General features: G+C 42.4%; 1 protein-coding gene across 1 annotated transcript in view; it reads right to left on the reverse strand.

Moving 5' to 3' along the window:
• Window positions 1-21,253, reverse strand: part of LOC115461208 (dedicator of cytokinesis protein 2-like) — a 1,592,043-nt gene that overhangs the window by 33,107 nt on the left and 1,537,683 nt on the right.

Here is a 21,253-nt window from a genome sequence, read left to right on the forward strand (position 1 = left end):
CCCCACCCAAAAACCCACCAACATGAAAAGTTCAACTTTAAAAAAAATTTAACCTTGGCACTCAGCCTGTTCCCAGAAACCCACCAACATTAATATTAAACTTTTTTTTTTAATCCTGAGCACTGCAGAGACCATCCCCACCCAAAAATCCACTAGCATTAAATATACTTTTTTTTTGCATAGGCAGTGAAGAGCCCACCCCCACCCAGAAGCATATAAAACATCTGTATCAGTGCCGTAGCGAGGGTGCCTGACACCCGGGGCGGGTCACCGCTGCGCACCCCCCTGGGTGCAGAGCACGGCGCCCCCCCTCCGGAGCGCCCCCCCCCCGAAACGCACCCTACCTTTCAGCGGGGGGAAGGGGCAGGCGGGAGGGCCGATCAGCCCCCAGTGCACGTCACTGGGAGCTGCGTCGGCTCTGCTGCTTCCCTGCTTTCTCTGCCCCGGAACAGGAAGTAACCTGTTCCGGAGCAGAAAGAGCAGGGAACCAGCGAGCCGACACCCCCCCCCCCCAGCGCGTGCACCCGGGGCGGACCGCCCCACCGCCCCCCTTCCTACGCCACTGATCTGTATACATAGACTTGAGTTTCCCAAAAGAAGCTATGAATATGCACACTATGCAGCCAGTGAGTGTGCAAGGGGTGCTGAGAACTGACTGTGCTGCCTCCTCGTAGTGTGCTCACTATCTAAAGGAATCCCTCATGGGAGAGACAAATCAACTGCAACTAGATCAACAGTCAATCCCTAATACTGGGTAAATCAATAAAAGTTTTCACACTCTCTATTGAAATGATAATGATACCTTATATCACCAAAAAATTTAGTATTCAAGTATTGTAATATTTTAAAGAAGGGAAACACAAGGAGAGTTCAGTATAGGCTGATCATTCAGCTGAGCCTGTTTGTTAGTGAGACTAGCCGTAAAAACAGCTCCCTATCATGCTCTATACATCATCAATTCTCCTGAACTTTGAAACCCTTCAAATTTTTAGTGCTTATTATAATGACACACAAATATGTGATATATCAAAACTAAAAGTCTGGAAAATTTTAGTGAATGTCCCTACAATAATTACAAGAAAGAGGAACTCTGGAAATAATCAGTCCAAACATATATGTAGAAAAACCGTGCCAAAATAATTCAAAATGGTAGAATTATTTTGGCACGTTTTACCCAGGAATCTCTTGACTCTCAAGGACTGGCAGTTTTGAAAGGGATCTCATACACAGATAAAGGAAGAGTATGGAGTTTTATAATGTTTATTCAATGCTGTACATCAGAATAGAAAGATGACCTCAAAATACTAATTGTTTTCCACGTATCTTCAGTAAAGTGAGCTAGAGCACCCCATATTTGAGTGATTTTTTTTTGAAGGGACCTCTATGCCAGGGCCTTGATGGGAAACCCCTTGTCCTCAGAGAGAATCTGCTTCCTTGGATAAGTGTGTGTGTGCATTGAAAGAAGATGGGGGGTGGGGGGGTCCAGGAGAAATAAATGTTCTTAGGGGGGCACCCTGGCATGTGAATCTGTTGATGGACTTTCCTGAAACCAGGGCAATTACCCCTTACATGCATAAAGCATCTGTTCATGCCACTAATTTATCCAAAGAAATGACACTTAAATGTGTTGACACAATTTGCACAGAGAACTTTGTTACACAGGTGTTTATTCTCACTGATGTGGACCACAAAGACAAAACAGATTTATAACAACAGATTTATAATATTTTGGGGCCCTTTTACCGAACTACAATAAAAAGTGGCCTTGGCTCATGCTTACACAGGTCATTCCCATGATCTAAGGCCATTTTTTTCACATGGGTAAAATGGACAAATTTCTGAGTTTTTCTAATTAACAGTCACATGCTAATTTTCCCATTAGCGCTTGGTCATTAGTGCGTGAGCTGCATCTGCCACCTATTTTGTAGGCAGTAAAGGCTTATGCATTGGCCATGTGTTAATCGGTAGCGTGCAGCAATGAAGCTGCGCTACTCTCCACCCCCAGCACTAAAAAATAAAATCTATTTTTTAGCTCATGGGTAGCACATGCCATTGCCAAAATTACCATGGGATGCCTGAGCGTGCCCCGCAGTAAGGCATTTTAAGCTGCAGTAAGCATGCATTAGTGCTTACTCCAGCTTAGTAAAAGGACCCCTGTGCACGTTTTCTCATTTCATTTTCTTTTGAAAACAAAGGAAAAGAGAATCAAGAATTTTAATTTTTTAAAAAGAAAAGCAGGCACAGCCTGTTCATGGACTCTCCTCACCAAAACAAGACCCCCCCCCCCCCAGTCCCCATCATCCTATTTTCCACCCATCTACTGCCACAGGGTCTTTCTAGGGTACCAATGTTTTTTTGTTTTTTTTCAGAAGGCTGCCAGTAACCCAAGGAAAGTGCCATTTTGACATTTTGCTGTATAACAAAATGGCACCAGTGTCATTTTGCTGTGTGGCAGTCAGTTTGAATAACCACACAGGTGGGGCAGGAGCATCAGTTTTTTTTTTTGTTACATTTGTACCCCGTGCTTTCCCACTCATGGCAGGCTCAATGCAGCTTACATGGGGGCAATGGAGGGTTAAGTGACTTGCCCAGAGTCACAAGGAGCTGCCTGTGCCTAATGTGGGAATTGAACTCAGTTCCTCAGTTCCCCAGGACCAAAGTCCACCACCCTACTCCTCCACTAGCAACATTCCATGTAGAAGCCTGCCCTTGCAGCCGCGCAGGCTTCTGTTTCTGTGAGTCTGACGTCCTGCACGTATGTGCAGGACGTCAGACTCACAGAAACAGAAGCCTGCGCGGCTGCAAGGGCAGGCTTCTACATGGAATGTTGCTAGTGGAATAGCAACATTAACATTCCATGTAGAATCTCAAATAGTAGCAACATTCCAGCTAGAATCTCCAATAGTAGCAACATTCCATGTAGAATCTCCAATAGGGAAAGGGAACTGGGACTTGATATGCTGCCTTTCTGTGGGGTTTACATAGTATATACAGGTACTTATTTGTACCTGGGGCAATGGAGGGTTAAGTGACTTGCCCAGAGTCACAAGGAGCTGCCTGTGCTTGAAGTGGGAATTGAACTCAGTTCCTCAGGACCAAAGTCCACCACCCTAACCACTAGGCCACTCCTAGGGTGGTGCAGCAAAAATTAGTTTCTCAATTTTTGATACACCACCTCTTTTGAAGCACAAATCAAGGTGTTTTACATATGATTCTTCAGGTACTTGCACTGTCCCTAGTGGACTAACAATCTTAAGTATATTGTACCTGGGGCAACGGAGGGCTAAGTGACTTGCCCAGGGTCACACAGAGCTGCAGAGGGAATTGAACCTGGTTCCCCAGGATCTTAACCCACTGCTGACCATTAGGCAGCAGTGGCAATTGAACCTCCACAACCCGCTACACTAACCATTAGTCCTACTGTTACCATATGGCTCCAGAAAAAGGAGAACACACTGATCCAGTCCGGGTTTTGCTTCCATTGAGAGCAATGGAAGTAAAACCCAGACTGGCTCAATCTGTCCTCCTTTTTCTGGAGCCATATGGTAACCCTTATAAGTCCACCCCTCCTGCCCATGAACATCCTGTGGCAGTGGATGGGGTAAGAGATAAAGTGGGGGAACCTGGAGTGGAGGGATGACATGGAACCTAGAAGGATTGTCTTCTCTTCTTTTTCAAATTTGGTGGCGTAGGAGGAGAGGTGAATCTGATATTTTTGTTTCTTTTCATTTCCTTTTGTTGTTTATTTCATTTTAAGCAAATAAAACCAACAGTGAAATAAAAAAAATGATTAGAACATGAAAAATAAAGCATTTAGGGAGTATTAAGTACATCTTTTGACCTTTTACTAGAAATTCTCTGCCTAGAAATCCAATTTGAGCTAAGTCCATTTGTCCTATTAAGTTATTTCAGCTGTCCCTATAACTAGAAATGTCAGACAGTAAATTTTGGAAGTGAAGCTATTTTTGAGTGCAATCCTGTTCTGCTTTGGCTGTTGCACGTGTTCAGTGTCACTGAACATTTTCAGAACAGCCTTGCTGTTAGTTAGTACTGGGTATCTCAGCTATTAGGATGCCACTGCTTCTGTGATTAATGAAGCTTTCTAATTTCTTATTGCAGATAAAAAAAAAGCAAAAATATGGTTTCACATTAGGCAAGGCCTTAGCACCTATCCATAATATAATTCTGAGCAGCTAAATTGTAAAGAGATTTTAATCCTACTATCACAGTTTTGGCCAAGTTTTGTAGCACAGAAATGATCTAAATCTTCCAATAAAGAAGACGGAAGATCAACTAACATGAAAGAACTAGAAAGTTTTGATATAATCCAGGGTTGGGAGTGAGGTGGCCTGGTTTGCAAGGTGACCTAGTTTCAATTCCCAATTAGAAAGGAGGAGCCATACTTTGTAGGGGCTCAAAGAAGGAGGAGCCATACTTTGTAGGGGCTCAAGGAAGGAGGAGTCATACTTTGTAGGGGCTCGAAGAAGGAGGAGCCATACTTTGTTGGGGCTCAAGCTTGTATACAGCTGACTGTGAGATATTTTCTCAGCTAGAGCAGTGTATGCAAGGACAACCAGGCAGATGGGGTGACACAAATAGTCTTCATCTGCCATTAACTGCAATGTGGCTATGCATCTGAGAAAAAAAAAATAACAAAACAGAAAAGTAAGCATTTTAATCCAGGATTAACACAGTTAATGTGTTTTAACATGGGATTTTACCACATGACAACTGCAAATTGTATGTGGCACTTTTTGAAGGCTTTTCACTTTTTTTTTTTTGCAGGCTATTGTAACCATTAGCACATAGTACCAGTAGGACATTAAGGCAGGACCACTTACTGCCCATGCCATGCCCCTAATTCAGAAAAATACAAAAATGTGCAGTTTAACATGTAGGAAAAGCCAAACTACTGCACAATCCCTGAACACATTTGTGCACTAGCTTGTTATTGTGTGCTAATTGCACATTAAGGGCTTACCCCCAGATTCTATATAACGCACCCAGCATTCTGCGCTGAAATCCAAACTGATTCTATAACAGCGCATGTAACTTAATTGGTTCAACAAGCTAATCAATGTTGATAACAGCACTTAGCAAGCAATAATGAGCACTAATTGGCAATAATTAGAATTTACATGCACAACTCGCAAAGAGTATTCTGTAACAAATTGCGTCTAACTTCTAATGCGTGCAGGCAAAAAGGAGCGTGGTTATGGGCAGAGAAATGGGCATTCTAAAATTACACCTGTAGTTATACAATATGGCCCAGTGCGCCTGGATTTACGCTGTGCTTTCATTGGTGTAAATGGATGCGTGTAGTTTTAGGCACTGGAATATCAACTAAGTGTATTCTATATACCGCTCTTAAATCTAGACACTACTTATAGAATATGCTTAAGCAGAAATGTTTTCTGTATGGATTTTTTAGGTGCCATATATAGAATACCAGGGGCATAGCCAGACTTTGGCAGGAGGGGGGGTCCAGAGCCCTGCCATTGCCGAACCTCCTGCCACCAACTTTGAGCCCCCCTGCTGACGACCCTCTCGACCCCCCCTCCCGCCGCCAAACTGCCATTGCCTACCTTTGCTGGCGGGGGACCCCAACCCCCGCCAACCGAGCCGAGGTCCTCTTCTTTCCAATCCCGCGCAAGGCTTCGTTCTAGTCTGACGTCCTACACGTCTCCTGCCAGCAAAGGTAGGTGACGGCGGGTTGACGGCGGGAGGAGGGGGTCGAGAGGGTTGTCGGCAGGGGGGTCCAGGGGCAAATCTACAGGGGCCCAGGACCCCGTGGCCCCATACAAATGCAATAAATAATAATAATAATACTGGCTACGCCACTGTAGAATACCCTCCCCTTAATGCCTTTTAGTAAAAGGGCCCCTAATTGTGTACCCTCCAAAAGCTTAAGCTATAATTCTGTTGGGCCACTTTTTCAGAATAGACCACCAGCTATTGAGACTTGCACCTTACTGGAGCAGGAGCCCGGAATGTTCTTCCTGCTTAAGCATATTCTATAAGTAGTGTCTAGATTTAAGAGCGGTATATAGAATACACTTAGTTGATATTCCAGTGCCTAAAACTACACGCATCCATTTACACCAATGAAAGCACAGCGTAAATCCAGGCGCACTGGGCCATATTGTATAACTACAGGTGTAATTTTAGAATGCCCATTTCTCTGCCCATAACCACGCTCCTTTTTGCCTGCACGCATTAGAAGTTAGACGCAATTTGTTACAGAATACAGAATGGAAAGCACATTTTGGATGCCTGCTGCACAGTAATCCCCAACAGGCTCAAATCTTTTGGGACGAGATGGTATATAAGTACAATAAGTTAACTAACTAACTAAGGGCTCCTTTGACAATGCGGCACTACCGATTGGCTTGCAATGAATGCGTAGAAGCCCCTGGGAATTGAATGGACTTCTTTGCATTCAGCGCGCTGCTAATCAGTAGTACTGCTTTGTAAAAGAAGCCCTAACAGTGCACAAATGCTAGTGCACAAATTTACACTTGCTCAGATACAAGAGTACATATGTAAATAGGCACAAGTTTTAAAAGTACACATGTACATCCCGGCTCTGTCCAAACTATGTCCCAAGCAATGCCTACATGTGGTCTGCACAAAATTATGCATAACTATACAGGAATTCACAGCTTGTGCAATTTTATGAGTCACTTTTTGCAAATACAAACTTAGATTGCGAGTCCTCTAGGGACAGTGAATGTAACTCACCTTGAGCTACTACTGAAAAGGTACGAGCAAAATCTAAATAAATAAATCTTACTTTAGACATGGAAAATGTTTTATTAAAATCGCTCCGAAAATGACTGTTTTCCTTATTTTCTTAAAATATCAGAGCCTTTGACCCTTTAAAACTGCTGACAGTGATGATGTAATAAAAGGATTTGTATAATATTCTGTCAATATATAGAAGTGATTAGTAGTAGTAGTAGTAATATAGGAAGAAGAGGGCATGTGATCTAACTGTAATCCTCTGGTAAATTGGGAATGAGAAAGAATGTAGATTTCCCCAGGTGATTACTAGAACTGGTCTGTGGAGCTTAGCCAGTGCTTTTTTTGGAGAAAAAAAGGTGCCGGTATTCATTATGGGCAGGGTCCCCACATATGACTCCACCCCTATTATAGCCACACCCACATTTGCCACACCCCTTATACCAGCCTTGGCGCATATAAACAGACATCATTGAAAATATTATACTAGCATAGGAGAAAAAAAATAACGTGATTTTTTTCATTATAAATAATTTCTGTAAGCTGTTACAGCTCCAGTATACCCAGTGCAAAATAAGACAGCAGATGTAAATTCTCAAATAGCTGCACCTAATTGCAATACCTAAGCGTGTCTATTTTTTATGCATGTACACAGCCATGCAATTTTATAAATGCCTTTTTTCTGCCCATAAAACTGATTTTACATGTGGAAAAGCCTTTATAAAACAACCCCTAACGTATACTGAACAGTATGTTACAATAATTAAAATCTTTAACATTAATTTCACAGAGGGATGCTTTGCAGTTTTTCTCTCTTCTATTTTGGGCTTTTAGTTTATGTTTGGTCTCTGTCCTTCAAGCATTCAATAAAAAACATTTTATTTTATTGGTTTATTTTTTATTCCATATTTATTACACCGCCTCATCTGGGGGACAGGTCTAGGTGATTTTACATACTAGAAACATAAAAGCCAAGAAAAAGAACTACAATTTCAGATAGGACAGTAGCATTTATTCCAAAGAAACAAATCAGGAGTCATCTAGGGGAAGGAAAACGACATCATATAGGAAGAAGGCCAACCCAATCCTCCGAAGCTCCCATACCAAATGCCAAATTAAAATAATGCGTCTTCAGTAAAATTTTAAATTGTTTAAAATACAGCTCGGTTTATAAGTGCAGAGGGAGCTCTTTCCATAATTTTGGGGCTACAAATTAAAAAGCTGCATGTCTCGTGGATTCTAGAGGGGGTATAAGGAATGATGGCAGATGCTAGTTAAGAAGGAGATCCAGAATGAAAAGCCTTATGAGCCAGGCAGAAAATTTTGAAAAATGCATGAAATGGGAATGGGAGCCAATGAAAGCAGAGGAATACAGGTGTAACATGATAAAGAAATCTTGCTGCAGTGTTATGAAGGGTTTGAAGTTATTTCATCTGTGCAGATTTTAAAAGATTTCACTGTTGATGTAAAGCTACTTTGAACATGGTGCAACTTCTTAAAAAAATTGTTGTACAGACAGAGGCTGGTGGCACCTTTTGGACTGGTTTACTGAGGCATGAGCCTTGAGGACAAGAGTCCATTTCATCAGTTGTTCTAAGTAATTAGATTTAGCCAGGACTTAATCTGTACTCAGAAGGGGCTGAAACTGTGGAACCCAACCAGGGTCAGCATTAGGAAGCAGAGTGACTATTCAACTACTACTACTATAAATCACTTTTATAGCGCTACCAGTTGTACACAGCACTTTACAATTGAACATGAAGAAGAAAGACAGTCCCTGTTCAAAAGAGCTTACAATCTAAATTAGGACAAGCAGACAGGACCAAAAAGGAGAAGGGAAGGACAGACAGAAGGACACATAAGGATAAGATAAAAGTTACAAGTCAGGAGTCGAAAACAGCATCAAACAGGTAGGCCTTTAGCCCGGAATGGAAGGCTGCGAGGGATGGAGCTAGACGTAATGGCTCAGGAAGCCTATTCCAGGCATAAGGTGCAGCGAGATAGAAGGAGCGGAGTCTGGAGTTAGCGATGGAGGAGAAGGGTGCAATTAGGAAAGATTTGCCCAGTGAACGGAGTTTTAGGGAAGGAGTGTAGGGAGAGATGAGGGTAGAGAGGTAGAGAGGGGCTGCAGAGTGAATGCACTTATAGGTCAACAAGAGGAGCTTGAATTGTATACGAAAACGGATAGGGAGCCAGTGAAGCGATTTCAAGAGAGGGCTGATATGGGCATAACGACTTTGGTGAAATATTAGTCATGCGGCAGAGTTTTGAACAGATTGAAGAGAAGAGAGATGGCTGAGTGGAAGACCTGTGAGAAGCAAGTTGCAGTAGTCTAAGCGAGAGGTGACGAGAGTGTGGATGAGGGTTCTGATAGCGTGTTCAGAAAGGAAAAGGCGAATTCTGGCGATGTTATAAAGGAAGAAACAACAGGTTTTAGCAATCTGTTGAATATGGGCCAAGAAGGAGAGGGAGGAGTCGAAGACTATTCTACTACTACTACTACTACTATTTAACATTTCTAAAGCGCTACCAGGGTTACGCAGCGCTGTACAATCTAACAAAGAAGGACAGTCCCTGCTCAAAGGAGCTTACAATCTAAAGGACAAAAAGTGCAGTCAATCAAATTGATTCATTCACTTTTTTATTCTTATTTATAAGTGATCTGATGGCTCATCTCCTCTTTTCCTCTTCCTTGCCGGCTTGTTGGAATAGAGGGGCTGGAACAGAATACCTGTTCAGTTCTGGAATCTGAAAAGAAGTGGTGGAACTGCAATCCAGGCTGTTTCGCCAGAAATTAAGTCCTGCATTTAGATCACACCTTTTTTGGTAGTAACTCAAGGTGAGTTAGATTCAGGTACACTAAGTACTTCTCTGTCCATTACACCAATGCAGAGAGCTACTGTGAGCCTATGTGGTTACTGCGAGTTGTATGCACACGTTACTGTCCGAGGAATGCAGAGAGGGGGTGAACGAGGGTGTTAACTTGCACAGAGGACAGGGTCGCACATTACATTAAAATGAATGTTGTAATGAGACTATTAAGTATTCTGCAGCAATTCACAGAAGAAAACAGTAGCTTTTGATAAGTGCATAATGTGAGAAATGTTTTGCAAAGTCCAGGGCAGCATTGAAGGGTTGTCCAAGATGATTTCATACCCTTTTTGCAATGTAAATTCCTCCTTTCTCTTTTTCTTCCTAGCCAGAACAGCATCTGTAGCTTTAAAACACTTACGGGAGATAACAGTAATAATGGGAGTATACCTGAACAAAAATGAAAGTTGCTAGCACACACCTGCAGCTGTTGTTCTGTGCTAGAATATCAGCTTTGCACCAATTTTGTGTGTAAAAATGTTTGCAAGGCTAATATTTATGTGCAGAACATCAGCAGCAGATGTGCGCTGGCAACTTTGATTTTCTTCAGACATGTGCATAAGAAGCCATGCTTACTGCTCAACTCTTGTGAATATGTGCCCTGCAGGCTTCCCCCCAATTAGTGTGCAAGTTGTCTACACATAACATTTGCATAAAATGACCTTTCTGCATGGTGAGGCTTTGAGCATGCAGTGGCTGTGTGATCAGCTATGCACAGGTAGCTCTGCACATTGACCCATAAGTTAGTACCTGAATCAAGGGAGGGTTAAATGACTTGCCCAAGATCACAAAGAGCAAAAGCCAGATTTGAACACAGCTTCTCAACCTAGTGCTTTAACCACTAGGCTATTTCTCCATTCCTCTGAATTTTCTTATTGAAGGGAAATGGAAATGGGACTTGATATACCACCTTTCTGAGGTTTTTGCAACTACATTTGAAGCAGTTTACATAGTATATACAGGTACTTATTTGTACCTGGGGCAATGGAGGGTTAGGTGACTTGCCCACAGTCAGAAGGAGCTGCAGTGGAAATTGAACTCAGTTCCCCAGGATCAAAGTCCACTGCACTAACCACTAGGCTACTCCTCCACTAGCAATGTTCCATGTAGAAGCCTGCCCTTGCCTTGCAGATCACCAATGTGGCCATGCAGGCTTTTGTTTCTGTGAGTCTGACGTCCTGCACGTACGTCAGACTCACAGAAACAGAAGCCTGCACGACCGCGTTTCTGATCTGCAAGGGGAGGCTTCTACACGGAATGTTGCTAGTGGAATAGCAACATTCCATCTAGAATCTCCAATAGGGAAATGGAAATGGGACTTGCTATACCACCTTTCTGAGGTTTTTGCAACTACATTCAAAGCAGTTTACAGATATTCAGGTACTTATTTTGTACCAGGGGCAATGGAGGGGTTAAGTGACTTGCCCAGAGTCACAAGGAGCTGCAGTTGGAATCAAACTCAGTTCCCCAGGATCAAAGTCCATTGCACTAACCACTAGGCTGGCTTCTCCTCCGCAACGTGAAAGCTCATGCCTCAAAATATTGATTGGTCTATAAGGTGCCACTAACCTCTTTTCATTTTTGCTGCCACAGTCTAACATGATTCATCCCTCTAGAAGTTTCCTGTTTCATTTGACATGTAAATACTTCAGTCCAGCCATCTGATGGCAGCATTTCTTCATTTTTACCATAGCTACATTTTGGAGGGAACCTTCCAGGAACTTGTTACACTTGTTTGTGAGAGCTCTGACTAGGCACACAGTCAACTGTACTGTAAAAAGGCCCCAAAGTGAACCCATCTGGTAGGCCCATAAATATCCTGAAGTACCTCATGGCTGGCAATCCCTGCTGCACCCCTCTTTTGGCAATCTCTGACTCTGATAAAGGCAGAATGCCAGAATTGTGTTAGAAGATAAATTATGCAAACATTCGAAACAAGAATATGCAAACCTTAAAATCTGATATCAGCACTATATCCATAGTTATAGCTATATGTATTATCATCAAGAGAGAATAAGGTCAAAATACTTTTCAGAAAAAAAGGCAATTATCCTATATCCTTACATGAGAGACCAAAAAAGATTAAGCTAGTGTGTCACAATTTAACAAATAATGCAGAGCTAGTATAGGAGGTAGGAAGAGAAATCACTTCGGGGATGAGGAGGAATTGGCTCTAATCTCAGGTGAATTTGTAGGCCTAGATGATATTTATCTATCTTTCAAATAATAACAACAAAGAACAAATCCCACCAACTGGTCAGGACTGGAAAACAAACATTTTCAGCAAGGATAGATTTGCATACATAAAGATTATATTAATGTCCAAAATATCCTGCCTCAAATACAAATGCCTTCCTCTGTCCTGGGTGACACAAGCTGTATCTGATTTTACAGCCAAGAAAGGATCATCCTTTCAGAAAACAACCTCAAACAATCGCAATATTTTATTAGGGGCAAGAAGGCAGCAGCATGAGAATCCTGAATCATCTGTGTTCCTGTTCTTTGTATAGAGCTGTTTAACACCCGACAGTGTTTACTCTGTGATGGCAGTGATGGAGGCCTATTCTCTGAGTCAACTATCTTCCCCTCTGAGGGTATAGTCTGCTCCAGTGGCGTAGCCAGAAGGCAATTTTTGGGTGGGCCAACAGGTTGGATGGGTGGGCACTAGAGTTGCCAACTTTTTTGAAAAAGAAAAAAACAGCAAACCTGATGCACCCATGCTCTGTCCCTACCCCACTCCCCATAACTTCAATGAGGGTTGCAGTGCAGGCTTCAGTGGCTGCAGGCCAATTTAGAGCTAAGGGAAGTACAATAGTTTGCACTATTCAGCCCCACTGAGCCATGGTCCTCCAACACATATATGGTATTGAAGCCAAACACATTCTGCATCCAGAGAACCTCCTGGCCGTCCACCAACAATGGATACAGAGCACAGCAAGGACAATTCTCCATAAAACTCATCATATAAAGAAATTTTGTTTTCTAGTGTAATCTCAATTACAGACATATTATAAATTAACTTAAAAAAAATCTATAAAACAAAAGTCACTCAGAACCTAGAGCAAATCTACCATGCCAACACTAACTTCCAAAAACAAAGATCCTACCTATGAAAAAGAAGTGCCTTAAATATTATAGTAGGGCCCTAAAATACAAATACATTTATCAGGAAAGCTGAACAAGCCAAATTACTACAGAATGCTACATGGAAACTTCATGCTAACAGAATACCTCAGTCACACACACAAGACACAAATGCCAAATACAGAATAAGTGACCACAAACTCTAGAAATATAAATTAAACGGAAACCCCAAGAAACTAGACCTTGCATGTAGTACAACACCAGAGAAACAAGAAAGAAAGGCACTTGCTCCTGTGCAAAATATAAAGATGGCACATGCCAGGGATGGTGTTAGGGGATGCAACTAGGGCAATTGTGCTTGGTTCCTTGGCCAGAGAAAGCCTGCATGCTGGAAGCTGAAGGAGCAGCCTGGTAATGGACTTTGGGGTCCTTTCCTAGATTTCTGTCCTGGACCCCAGCCATGTTTACCATCAACTTTGGCAAGATGTACATTTCAAATCCAACATGTTATATTCACAACATTGAAAATAAAATAATTTTTATACCTTTTTGTTGTCTGGTCATTTTATTTCTCAAAACATATTGGTCCCAATCTCTGGTTTCTGCTTCCCTCTGTCTTCTCTTAACTCACTTGCCAGGGTCTCCTGTCTATTTGACGTTTCTTCTTTCTTCATGTCCATCATCCATCTCCCATCTCTGTTTTCCTACATTTCTTTGTCCAGTATCTCCCTGTGTTCATATCCCCTCATCCATCATCATTCTTCTGTGCACCTATGCACCCCATGCCCAGCATATCCCTTCTGTGTTCCTATTCTCCCCCTTGACTGGTATCTCCCCCCCCCCGTGTCCATATACCCTCCTCTCCAGCATTTTATCTCTATTCCATATCCCCGTTCCCCCCTTCTCAGGCATTACCCCTCTGTGCCCATGTGCCATCCCCATACAGCATCTCACATTTGTGTCCCTGTCCCCATGCTCCCACCTAATGCCCATCATCTCCCTTCTGTATCTGTATACTTTCCTAGGTCCCCTTTCTCCCTCCTCCACACCAATGTGTCCCTCTCCTCTCTGATCCCACCCCCAACCAGCTTCTCTTCCTCTCTTTCCTTCCCCTTATGCATCTGGCTCTTTCTCCCTGCATCTCTCTCCCTTCCCTCTGCATATCATCGTCTGCATATCCAGCACCTCTCCTTCAGCCCCCCCCACACACGTCCAGCATCTCTCCCTTTCATCCAGCCCCCCTACATGTTCAGCACCTCTTTCCCTTTCATCCAACTCCCATACATGTCCAGCACCTCTCCCCTTCACTTCAACCCTCTGCATATCCAGCACTTCTCCCCTTTCCCTCCACCCACCTGCATATCCAGCACCTCTCCCCTTCCTTCCACCCCCCTATATATCCAAAACCTCTCCCTTCCCTCCAACCTCCCCTCTGCAAATCCAAAACCTCTCCCCTTCCCTCCAACCTCCCCTCTGCAAATCCAAAACCTCTCCCCTTCCTTCCAACCTCCCCTCTGCAAATCCCAAAACCTCTCTCTCTCCTTCCTTCCAACCTCCTCTGCAAATCCAAAACCTCTTCCCTTCCCTCCAACCTCCCCTCTGCAAATCCCAAAATCTCTCCCCTTCCTTCCAACCTCCCCTCTGCAAATCCCAAAACTTCTCTCCCTTCCCTCCAACCTCCCCTCTGCAAATCCCAAAACCTCTCCCCTTCCTTCCAACCTCCCCTCTGCAAATCCCAAAACTTCTCTCCCTTCCCTCCAACCTCCCCTCTGCAAATTCCAAAACTTCTCTCCCTTCCCTCCAACCTCCCCTCTGCAAATTCCAAAACCTATCCCCTTCCTTCCAACCTCCCCTCTGCAAATCCCAAAACTTCTCTCCCTTCCCTCCAACCTCTCCTCTGCAAATTCAAAACCTATTCCCTTCCCTCCAACCTCCCTTCTGCAAATCCCAAAATCTCTCTCCCTTCCCTCCAACCCTCTGCCCCTTGCAAGTCCAGCACCCTTCTGTTCCCTCCCCTCCCTGCCTCCCCTTACTGGGCCAGCACGCAGCACCCCACTGACTTCCTCACCCTCTCCCACCCCTGCCGCAGCGCTTCATTTAATGCTGTTGTCGGCGCTACTGTTACAGTTTCCCACCCCCGTGGCGGCGCTTTACACTTTACCTGACGGCAACGCTACAGATGCAGCGCTGACGTCCGACGTCCTGCTCCGGGGCCTTCCGCGTCCCACCTCCGTAACAGAAAGTTACATCAGCGTGGAAGGCCCGGAGCAGGACGTCGGACGTCAGCGCTGCATCTGTAGCGTTGCCGTCAGGTAAAGTGTAAAGCGCCGCCGCGGGGGTGGGAAACTAACAGCAGCGCCGACAACATTAAATGAAGCGCTGCGGCAGGGGTGGGAGATGGTCACGGCAAGGATCTGCTTCTGGGCGGGCCTGAGGCTAAACTGGGTGGGCCTGGGCCCATCCAGGCCCACCCGTAGCTACGCCCCTGGTATGCTCAAGCCCATGCACAGTCTGTAACTAGGAATCTGGTTTTATTAAAAGCCCCTGCCTTGAAATTTCAGCATTTTTTGCTTCATGCTTCTGCCTTTTATACCCTACTTTTGAGTTTGACCTCTCATAAGAACATAAGAATAGTCATACTGGCTCAGACCAATGGTCCATCTAGCCCAGTATCCTGCTTCCAACAGTGGTCAATCCAGGTCACAAATACCTGACAGCAGTGCTTTTTTTGTAGGAAAAAAGGTACTGGTACTCATTATGGGCGGGGTCACCATCTATGGCTCCACCCCTCTGCCACACCCATGTTAGCCACACCCCTTATACCAACCACGGCGCATATAAACAGGCATCATTGAAAATATTACACCAGTATAGGAGAAAAAAATAACTTGAATTTTTTCACTATAAATAATTTCTGTAAGATGTTACAGCTCCAGTATACTCAGTGCAAAATAAGATAGCATATGTTAATTCTCAAACTGGACATATTCCAAACACTAAAATGAAAATAAAATGATTTTTTCTACCTTTGTTGTCTGGTGACTTTGTTTTTCTGATTATATTTGTCCCAGTCTCTGATTCTGCTGCTCTCTATCTGTTCCCTTAACTCCGTTTCCAGGGATTCCTTTCCATTTATTTCTTTACTTTCCTCCTTTCTTCTTCGTTTCTTGCTCTACATCCATAGGTAAAAGCTGGGTCCTCCGCAGACTTGACTGGAGGAGGTATAGAGTGGATCCAGTTTTTGCCTATTTTCTCCATGCTATCAATTCCAGGGCAAGCAGTGACTTTCCTATGTCTATCTCAATAGAAGATTATGGACTTTTCCTCCAGGAACTTGTCCAAATCTTTTCTACACCCAAATACACTAACCGCTGTTACCACATCCTCCAGCAATGAATTCCAGAGCTTAACTATTAGTTGAGTGAACAAAAATTTCCTCCTGTTTGTTTAAAAAGTATTTCCACATAATTTCATTGAGTGTCCCCTAGTCTTTGTACTTTTCGAAAGAGTGAAAAATCAATTTACTTTTACCTGTTCTATTCTTATTAGGATTTAATAGACCTCAATCATATCCCCTCTCAGCAGTCTCTTTTCCAAGCTGAAGAGCCCTAACCATTTTAGTCTTTCCTCATATGAGAGGAGTTCCATCCCCTTTATAATTTTGGTCATTCTTCTTTGAACCTTTTCTAATTCTGTTATATCTTTTTTGAGATACGGCGACCAGAATTGAATGCAATACCAGTGGAAGGAATCAGGGATGACCCCCTTACTCCCCCAGTTGTCACTGACCCCCTCCCACCCCCCAAAGATGCGATTAAAAACATTACTTACCAGCCTCTATGACAGCTTCAGATGTTGTAGAAAACACAGGCACATAAAAAGCCATACTTTCAGTTCTTCTCTGTCCAGAAGTGAGGACTTCCAGAGCAGGACAAATAATCATTGGTAAGATATTTGATGGGAAATTGCTTTTAAACTTGGGAAAAGTAGGTTTAGAGTTAAATAGGTTATCTCAGTGTCTTTATTTTTAAGTTACTCTGCTTATTTAGCAAAAGCAATTTAAGGAATTTAGAGATTTTTTTGTTTATCATTTAAAGTCTCTATTACAGTTTCATAGGCTACAAGTTAAGGGACTATTCTAGAGTTTATCATTGCATCAGTGTAGAGCAGAAGTGATAGTCACAGCAAATCCTAGTATAGAGTTTTAACTTTAGTTCTGCAGTTTAGCTTAGCCAGTTCAAATAAGAAATACAGAACTGATAGTCACAGAAAATCACAGTTAGAGATTTAACTTTAGTTTTGTAGTACAGTTTAGTTTCCATAGTATAAAACCCTTTTCCTTATAGTTTTACAATTTTAAAACTTGAACTTTCTGCCACAGCCTATAAAATTAACAGCCTCTAGAAGGCATAGCAGGACCTAGTCTAAAATCCCACCCACCCCAACTTCCACCCACCTCTAGTACAACTGTTCATTTTTAGTCAGTTATTCTTAATAGGATAACAAGAGAGGAGTACTCTTACAGAGTTTTAATTACATTTCATTACTTTCTAAGAAGAAAACTAAATAAATCACACAATATACTATATAAGCTAAATACTTTTAAAACAAAACAAAACATTAGATTAATATCCTTAGTACCTTAGTAAGTCTTAAGTTATTGAAAACCTCAAAAATACTAAGATGGAGATAGCAGACCAGCAGTGAGAGGGGTGCTATCCAGTCTTTTGCATTGAGTGTCACATATATTATCTCCTAGTTGGTGAGAGGTTATATGTGTGTGACCGATGCAAAGAGCTCCTAGCTATCAGAGAACAGGTCCATTCTCTTGAGGCTAGAGTAGCAGACTTGGAGGAGCTGAGGGAGACAGAGAGATACATAGAGGAGACCTACAGGGATATTGTAAAGAAGTCCCATCTCCAGTCTGGCAGCCACTGTGCTGCCTTGGAGGATGGAGGTATCTTAGAAGAAGAGCATCATCCTGGTGTAGGAAGTACTCCTGTAGCCAGGATATGCCCTCCAGAGGATGCACTATGCTCTCACATTGAGGAAATGCCTCTAAGAACTTCTGCCCAGGCAGGAAGGGTTAGGACAGCTGCTGTAGTTGGTGATTTCATCATTAGGCATGCAGATAGCTGGGTGGCTGGTGGATGTGAGGACTGCCTGGTCACTTGCCTGCCTGGTGCAAAGGTGGCAGACCTCGTGCATCACCTAGACAGGATCTTAGATAGTGCTAGGGAGAATCTGGCTGTCTTGGTACAGGTGGGTACCAGTGACATAGGAAAAAATGGGAGGGATGTTCTGGAAGCCAAATTTAGGCTCTTAGGTAGAAAGCTGATGTCTAGATTCTTCACTGTGTGATGACAGCACTTAAGTGTTTTTTTCAAAAAAATTCTGAAAAATCTAGTATTTACAATAAAAAAAAACACGGAGAGATTCAGTGATTGAGATGCTCAACCACCCGTAGAGATTGTAAATTTTATTTACTGAGTCTCATCCTGGGTGAGTTAATACTCTGAGAATCCTCCAAAGAAATCAACAATTATTCAGAAAATCATCTCTCTGATTAAGAGGTGAGATCAAGCTGATACCTTATTAGAAGTATCCATATTTACCAACTCTAATTTATGCCTGGTGGTTTATGTATAGTCACTAGAGTAAATTTGGGGTCATTTCTTGTACAATTTAGATTCTCCATGGTAGCATTTTCAGAAATGCTCCCCTTTCCATACACAGGACCCAAGAGGCAGGCAGAGCTCCAAAGTCTCAATGTGTGTTTGAGACAATGGTGCAGGGATGAGGGATTTAGATTTGTCAGGAACTGGGTAACATTCTGGGAAAGGGGAATGCCACTGAATATCAGCACCAACCACAACACTCTCTGGTTAGCAAAGCAAAGGCGGAGCTGGGAGTTACCCAGGCACAACCAATGTTCAGTGTCAGAGCCTGGATAACTATCTGGGCAAGTAGCACCGTATATAATTATGGCACTCCTAACCTGCCCAGATATCTATCTGGTTAGTAGCACTGAATATTGGCAGCATGCAGATAAAGTCTGGGAGCTGCTGAAACCCAGATATTCTGTACCACTACCTGGATATAGGTTGGCACTGAATCAGCCCCTAGCGATCAGCATTTTAAAAAATGCTATCATTGTTGAGGAAAACGAGTGAGCTTTATATTTTGGATACTAAGAATTGTGGTTAATAAGTTGTAAGATTGTAGGACAAAAATAGGTTATATTGTATTGTGGTACATGTTCATCCGTTGACAGTTAAGCTGTACTGTGATGTTCATAAAAATGATAAAAAAATATATAAAAGTGCTGATCACTGCTGGCTGAATACTGACCTGTGTCTATGGATACTCTGGCCATTGTACCATGTGGAATGGGGAAGAGTCTTTGACTGGCCAAGCCATTGTACCATGAAGGTGCACATAGGGGGATATTTGAGCTAGCACCCCTAAGGAAGAGAGAATCATGGCTGAATAAGTCAGTGCACCTGACGAATCAAGGAAGGATTCCCTATGGAACAATACTAATCCAACAGTTCTTTCTTCATTAAGCTCTGGAGTCCTGTTTAGATTGGTTGCCTAACGTCCCTTCTCTACTTCTTGGATTCAAATAATCCAGTGCAGCACTGCTAAGTATGGAATGAAGGAATAAGGAAGTATCTCTAGAACTCTAAAGAGCAGCAGGGAGCCATTGATCCTAGAAAAGGAGAGGATCTGGTGAATGTCCTCTGGATTTAGACAAGGAGGGTCAGGCAGCTAGAATGAACTATACCTGCAACCACCTGAGTTCAGATCAGATCTACTAGGTATTCTGGGGAAGGAGTATGAGAAGAGAGATTCTCCACCTGTAAGTCAGTCTAACAACTGTTTTTTTTTTAAACTTTTTATTTACAGGTTTTAAACATTATAATGAAGAATAAACTTGTACAGAAAGCTGAACAAGAAATACATTTTTGAAATAATAAAAGAAAATACATTGTTTAAACAGCTCAAGACCACAAATAGAGGTCCAATACCATCAGAGGTTATACAGAAAGAAAAAAGGATAACCCCTAAAGAAAGGAAAACAAAGCTACCTATAGATCACACAGGACAAAGATAATTCCCACCAACAGACCCACTATCAGGAGATGCTTCTAAAAGACGACAGTTGCCAAAAACTTAGTCAGGTGTGATGGATCCCAGTAAACATACTTATAACAAGGATGATATTCAGCTAGCTGCCGTGGGTTTTATTTTAACTATCACCAGCGTTATTCCCGGATATTCAATACCGAGCCATGTCCAGGCACCGGCACTGAATATCCAGGTTTATGCGGCCAGCTATCTCTTATCTATTCAGCACTTAACCACATAAGTGACACTGCATACAGATAGGACTGACTTTTATGTGGTCTGATGTAACTGTTAAACCTGGGCAGTTAAGTGCTGAATATTGGTAATTAACTACATAAGTACCGACTCCGATCCCAGAATGCCCACAATAGTTGGCTTTGAGTGTAGTGGTCTGTGGTGATATTTAGTGGCTCTAAGTGGCTAAAGGCTGCTGAAAATCAGTGGATAGTCTCAAACAATCGATTTAACTGGCTAAGAGCTGTTTCTGGCCAGTTAAATTGCTTTGAATATCGACCCTAGATTGACAAGTGATAATACATTTACAGGGGAATTTCAGATAGAAATAGCCCCCAAATGAGTTACTCCTGGGCTTAATAACAAAACTTGTTTTTTTCCTTTTTTTGAGACTCTTGATATCTGGAAAAACAAGGGCTCCTTTTACAAAGCCGCAGCAGTAGTGATTACCACTAGCCAAATGTGACAAAGCCCACAGGAATTGAATGGGCTTTGTTACATTTGATGAGCCGCTAATTACTAGTGTGGCTTTGTAAAAGGAGCCCTAAGACTTTCATTCCCCCCAAATTCCTATCTCTTACCTTATAATAGCATTTTAGCATATAATATCTGTCTCTAAGACTTACAAAAGTTGCTATCAAAAATTCCTCGAGAAATTCGAGAAGATTCTCTCAATCCATCAAGATTTTCCAAAGAATGAACAATATAATCAAGCTTTTCAGTTGTAGAACATCTCTGTGTCAAGTAATAAGCTTTAACTATAGATGGAACATCTTCCTGTGACAAATGCAACACTTCCACACAGTAACGTATAAACATATCACCAGAAGAGATATTTTGATCCTGTGGAAAGTTACAAAATCTCAAATTAATGCTTCTCATCGAATTTTCTATAGCATCTAATTTTCTACAGCTTCCAGATAAATCCATGATAAAAGTAGTTTGTACCAATTGTAGTTTAATAACAGCTTGATCCAAAACACTAAACTTTTCAGTGGAAACTCTTAATTGTGCTAATTATGCCTCATGCTGAGATATTTTAGTCTCCAATTGTTTTATTTCTGGAAACATTTTATTCACAATGGGGAGAAGCATTTTAGCTAAATCCAAAATTGAAATCCAAATAATCTCTGAAGTCATATTTTGAGGTTTATTCTCATCCAAATCCACCCTCACCGACATATCTTCGGCA

Source organism: Microcaecilia unicolor, chromosome 2 (genome assembly GCF_901765095.1).
Source record: "Microcaecilia unicolor chromosome 2, aMicUni1.1, whole genome shotgun sequence".
Taxonomy (NCBI): Eukaryota; Metazoa; Chordata; class Amphibia; order Gymnophiona; family Siphonopidae; genus Microcaecilia; species Microcaecilia unicolor.